Source organism: Priapulus caudatus, unplaced genomic scaffold, assembly GCF_000485595.1.
Source record: "Priapulus caudatus unplaced genomic scaffold, Priapulus_caudatus-5.0.1 Scaffold887, whole genome shotgun sequence".
NCBI lineage: Eukaryota > Metazoa > Priapulida > Priapulimorpha > Priapulimorphida > Priapulidae > Priapulus > Priapulus caudatus.
In genome coordinates, this window is record NW_014577948.1 from 26,911 (window position 1) to 32,955 (window position 6,045).

The following is a 6,045-nucleotide window of genomic DNA, read 5'->3' on the forward strand; positions in this document are numbered from 1 at the left end:
TCTCAAATATATATATATATATATATATAATATACTATGTAGTATATATGATATATAATATATTATATATATAATTATATATAGTATATATATATATATAATATTATATATATGATAGATCAGTATATATATATAACAAGTAAAACTCGCATAAAGTCTACACTTTTGGTACCAGGCCAGTGTCGTGCGCGGACCGACATGCAACCAAAAATCCGATCCGACAGCATTTTTGGAAAAATCCGAATCCGAATGCCGAATCCGATGGCTATTTTGAATCCCATCCGAATCGAATCCCGTGGCACATTTTTGAATCGAATCGCGAATCTGAATCCGCCATGTGTATCTGCTAAATCCGATCCGAAATCCGATCCGAAATGCTCGACCGCGAATCCCGGAACATAGGAATTGTAAAGTAGTGTGACAGCATCGTGTAAAATTCGTGATTATAATGTGTTTCACAATAAACATGCAAACTTTGGCTTGTTGGATTCATATCAAGGGATGGGTTAAGGGCGGACTGTAGACGTAAGAAAAGTTAGAAGAACGGGATGATAGCGGAATTCTGGAACGATAATCCATCAACTACGTTGGCTCAACGGCTTTTTCGGCTGAGGCATGCGCTGATCCTCTCGCGTTCTCTTCTCCTGTCACACACAAACCCAAACAGCGCACACCTCTTCTCTCTCTCTCCTCGTGCTCTCTCTCTCTCACAGCCGGAGCAGCACACACACCACACACACACACACACACACACGCAACACCACACAACACAAACACCATACACAGCTCTCTCTCTCACACACACACACACATACACACCGCGTACAGCCGTCTGCTCTCTCTTCTCTCTCTCTCTCTCTCTCTCTCTCGCTCTCGTCTCTCTCTCTCTCTCTCCCTCAACCACACACAACACACCTCCAGGCCGCGCGCACACCTCTCTGGTTTCTTCGCGTCTCTACTCTCTCGCTTCTCTCTCTCTTCTCTCTCTCTCTCTTCTCTTTCTCTCGTCTGTCAACACACAGCAACACAAACACAGCAGTAACACGTCTCTCTTTCTCTCTCTCCACACACATCACACCACACACGCTCGCAGCGCCGATGCGCACGCTCTCTCTCTCTCAGACTCATTACACAGCTCCCTCCTCAGTTCTCCTCTCTCTCAAACATACACACACACGCGCGTGCGCGGCACACACACACCTCTCTCTTCTTTCTCTCTCTCATGACACATTTACACACTCCCATCTCTCGTTCTCTCTCTCCCTGCTCTCTCCTGTCACAGCACACACGAACACAAACACGCAACTACCTCTCTCTCTCTCTGTCACACCACACAAACACAACAACGACGGACCTCCTCTCTCTACACCCACCAAGCTACCAAAACAACAACACACACACACAACACACACACCACACACACACACACAGCCACACACACACCACACACCACACACACACACACACACACCAGGCACACACACACACCACTACAACACACACACACACACACAGCACACAAACACACCACACACCACACACACACAACACACACACACACACACACACACACACACACACACACACACACACACACACACATCCACACAACACACACACACACGACACACACGACACACACACACCTCTTCTCTTCTCTCTCTCTCTTGACACAATACACACTCCCTCTCTGTTTTCTCTCTCTCTCCTCTCTCTCTCTCCTCTCTCTCTCTCTCTCTCTCTCTCTCTCTCTCTCTCTCTCTACTCTTGTCACACACACAAACACAAACACACACACCGTCTCTCCCATCCGGCGATCCGACATCCGAATCCGGACAGCATTTTTGAAAATCCGACTATCTCTGTCTCTGTTTCTCCCGTGTTAATTCGAGTTATCAGAACGCGCTGCAGCCACCGCCGCATCCTCAGCTTATACAATTCTCAGTAGGAAAACATCGCTTCATATATCACGTATCACTGTAATTACATATTTCTTCATTGTAGAATTTCACAGTACAAGCATACAATCTCCTCATTAACGGTATCGTAAACCTTGCCAATACCACAAGCGAAATGCCGTCGCATATATCTATCTATCTATATATTTATATATCTATATCTATCTATATATATATATATATATATATATATAGCTACACATATAGATGCTAGTCAATTATACAGATGCATAACTTCTACTGTGCTTGTATACGTCCTACAAACATACACCATAAAGCAGGTCCCGCTACCAACGACGGTTAGTGTCTGTAAGATTGCTACTGCTAATATAAACCGCGTTCGGTTTATCTCCCGTCTGTCGCCCCACGTCGAAACAACAGACGAGGTTTCGCAGAAATACTATACCATGTATAACCATAGACATATACAAACGCAACCGAACGTCGAGCTATTTTCGCCGATTCGCGATGATAGAAATATATCCACCTCGGTACAGATGTGTTTAGAGTCTCATGGAAGAATGAAACCATGGTAAATTATCACATATAATCACATCGCAATAACCGATGCATACGTATCACGTTTACACACACCTCCTATGGGGACACGATAAGTACCTGTGCATATTGAGCAATATCAATATAGGTACGTACTGCGGTCCACACACAATACAGAACTATTCAACAAACATCGATTTAGACTGTGACATTGTTTCACAGTTGACCACATTTCCCCCCCCCAAATATTGTGCGTGTGGCCTTCTCTTATTCCCAGCAAACATCTCACACTTGCCTATATGTTTGATTGCCGTGCGACCCCATTCACATAAACATTTCTTCTAGCGATACACGCTAATGTAGCCTTAATATCGCACTTAATAAAAGCACATCCCTCCTCATCCCCATCCCACCGCCACCTCAAGGTTAGACACAAAACAACAGGTATAATGCACGCGAGCATGACATTAAAGCCTATGCGAAATCAACTATATTTTTTTCAGTAAAATACACTAAACAATTAATTTTTATCATATTATTGCTTATCTTTAGGTATTTTATCCCAAAAAAATTATCGATGCATATAGTTTAAAAATAACACAGCAACACATTACTATGTTTAACAGACGAATTTTCTGGCCTTCGCATGGGCTTTAACATACCTCAGGGATACTTATCACACCGCCTAACACGGCGTACATCCACGTATGGTACTCACGTATATATATATATATCCTCTAAGACTCGCAGCTCGATTGTGACTTAGACTATAAGGTGACGAATCGCGACGATTCGATTGTCACCGATTCGCATTGAACACAAATGACATCAATGGCGCTGTCACAACAACGAACAATGAGCAGCAACATGAACATATGTGTGCGCTATATGTATATCAGAAGTAGATAATAGGGAAATTCCCTATTATCTACTTCTGATGGATATGCTACGTACCGCCCGTCAAACCTGCACACAAAGGTACAGCCGAGTAAAACCCCGAAACTGTCCTTTAGAGATAGGTCACCTTTATACAGAGGTAAGTGGTTTTACTTTATAACTGCCGCTCACGAAAAGCGCCACGTGACCAGGGTTCGGCTAAGACAGGTTTGTCTGTGGATATATATCAAGAGCTAATAATACCTCTTATTATTATTATTACTCTCTATTATTAGCTCTTGATATATATGTATATATATATAATATAGTATCTCTATTATATAGTTGTGTCCGTCTTCTCCTTGCGGTTACCTACCTAGGTCACGGAACATGTGGTAGGTGGTGTCGCCACCTGTGGCAAGATAGGGAACGCGTCCGCCTCTCAGTTGTTGCTCGGGAATATTGGCAAATGTGGACAGTATCTTTCGCTGTCCAGCGAACTCCCTCACCCAGTCATCAGAGTTCGACAGGTTGCTGTGACTGCACGTATATAGACACGCTGGTATGTATTATTACTGCTCACGCACGCACGCACGCACGCACGCACGCACGGGGGAACGCACGCACGCATGCATGGACGCACGCACGCACGGGGAACGCACGCACGCACTGAAGCTATACACGTGTTTTGATGTTTGGACGAACCATGAGTAACTCGATCAACTGCAAGCATTTTTGCGAAAATCGAACAGCAGCAATGCGCCTAATCTTGCATTACATTACATACTAGCCTGGTACCCGGCGTTGTTCGGGGGAAAAACGCGTAGTAACAACTTTTAATTAAAGGGACTACGTCACGAATTTTCTATGGTAAAATTTGTAAAAAAAAATTGCCATTATTTTACATTAAAAGTATGAACTAACGAGACGCGCGTGCGTGCGCATGTGCGTGCGTGCGTGCGTATGCACGTACATGTGAGTGCGTGCGTGCGTGGGCACGTACACGTGTGTGCGTGCGTGCGTGTGCACGTACACGTGCGCGCGTGCGTGGGTGCGTGCACGTACACGTGCGTCCGTGCGACCGTGCGTGTGTGCGCGCGTGTGCACGTACACGTGCGTCCGTGCGTGTGCACGTACACTTGCGTGTGTGCGTGGGTGTGCACTTTCATCACCTCTTTTGATCGCCACACACCATTTCAATCTCAGTTCTGGGTCACTTGGGAAACTATGACCTCCTTTATTGTTACATTGAGGTACAACACAGTAATCAGGCCTATTCAACAAACTCAAGTACCATGAACAATGAAACGTTTTGACAATAACACGGAAGTAATGTATACCGGTCCAGACACGCACGCCATCTTGCGGTGAACTGTTTGGCTAACCTCATTATATATATGGAGAGAAACGGAGGAGAGAGGAGGGAGAGGAGAAGAGATCGCAGAGAGAGAGAGAGAGAGAGAGAGAGGAGAGAGAGAAGTAGAGGCGCACGGCGAGAGGGGCGACTCGGAGTGAGAGAGGGAGAGAGAGACGAGAGAGGAGGAGGAGAGAGTGAGGAGACAAAAGGGGTGGAGAGCAAAGGAGAGAGACCGCAGGGAGGGGCAAGGAAGCAAGAGGAGGAGGGAGGGAGAGGGAGGAGGGAGAGATGAAGAGAGAGCTAGAGAGATAGAGAGGAGAAAGAGACGAGACGGCCTGAGACACGATCGAGAGGAGGATTAGAGAGACACGAGAGAGAGAAGAGAGAGAGAGAGAGCGTCGAGAGGTCTGCCCCGGGTAAACCCCCCCCGCGTCAACCGTCTGCTTGGAGGGAGGAGGAAGGGGAGAGAGAGAGAGACGACGAGAACGGGAGACGAGAGAGGAGGAGACGGGAGGAGAGAGAGAAAGAGCAAAGAAAAAAAGACAGACCAGAGGGAGGAGATAGTAGAGAGAGAGGGGCACCCGGCGGGGGAGGGATGGGAGAGAGGCGGGAGGAGAGGAGATAGGGAGGGAAGAGGAGAGAATAAAACGATGCGGCGAGCTGGGGAGAGAGAGCCGGAGGAGGGAAAGAGGCAGGCGGCGAGTCCGAGACAGAGATGCAGTAGGAGAGCAGCAGAAGAGGGAACCGAAACGAAGGGCGCGCGGGGAGGGGGAGGATGAGAGAGCAGAACAGAGAAGACAGGAGGAAGGAAGACGAGCAGAGGGGACACGAAGAGAGACTGCAGACGAGGCAGAGGAGAGAGACGGAGAGAGAGACGGAGATGAGAAACTGAGGACAGAGAGTGCGAGAGACGGAGAGAGACAAGACAGACAGAGAGAGAGAGAGAGACAGCGCAGATGGAGGAAAAGCACGAGAGGGAGGGGGCAGGAAAATGGAGAGTGAGAAGATGAGAGAGGAGAGAGACTAGAGAGAGAGAGACGAGAGGACGAGAGGATGGACGACGAGAGCAGATGAGGAGACTACATCGACGAGAGAGAGAGAGAGAGGAGAGAGAGAGAGACACACTGGCGCGAGAGAGAGGAAGAACTTCGAACAGAGAAGAAGAGACGAGAGAGAGAGAAGAGACGAGAGGAGAGAGAGATGAGACGAAGAGACGGGCCCGGGAGAGGGAAGAAAGAGAAGAGAGGGAGGACGAGCGAAGAGAAGAGAGAGAGATAAAGGCGAGAGAGAGAGAGGAGAGAGGGTGCAGGGGAGAGGGCCAGAGCGGGAGCAGGCAAGAAGGCCGGTCGAGCAGGG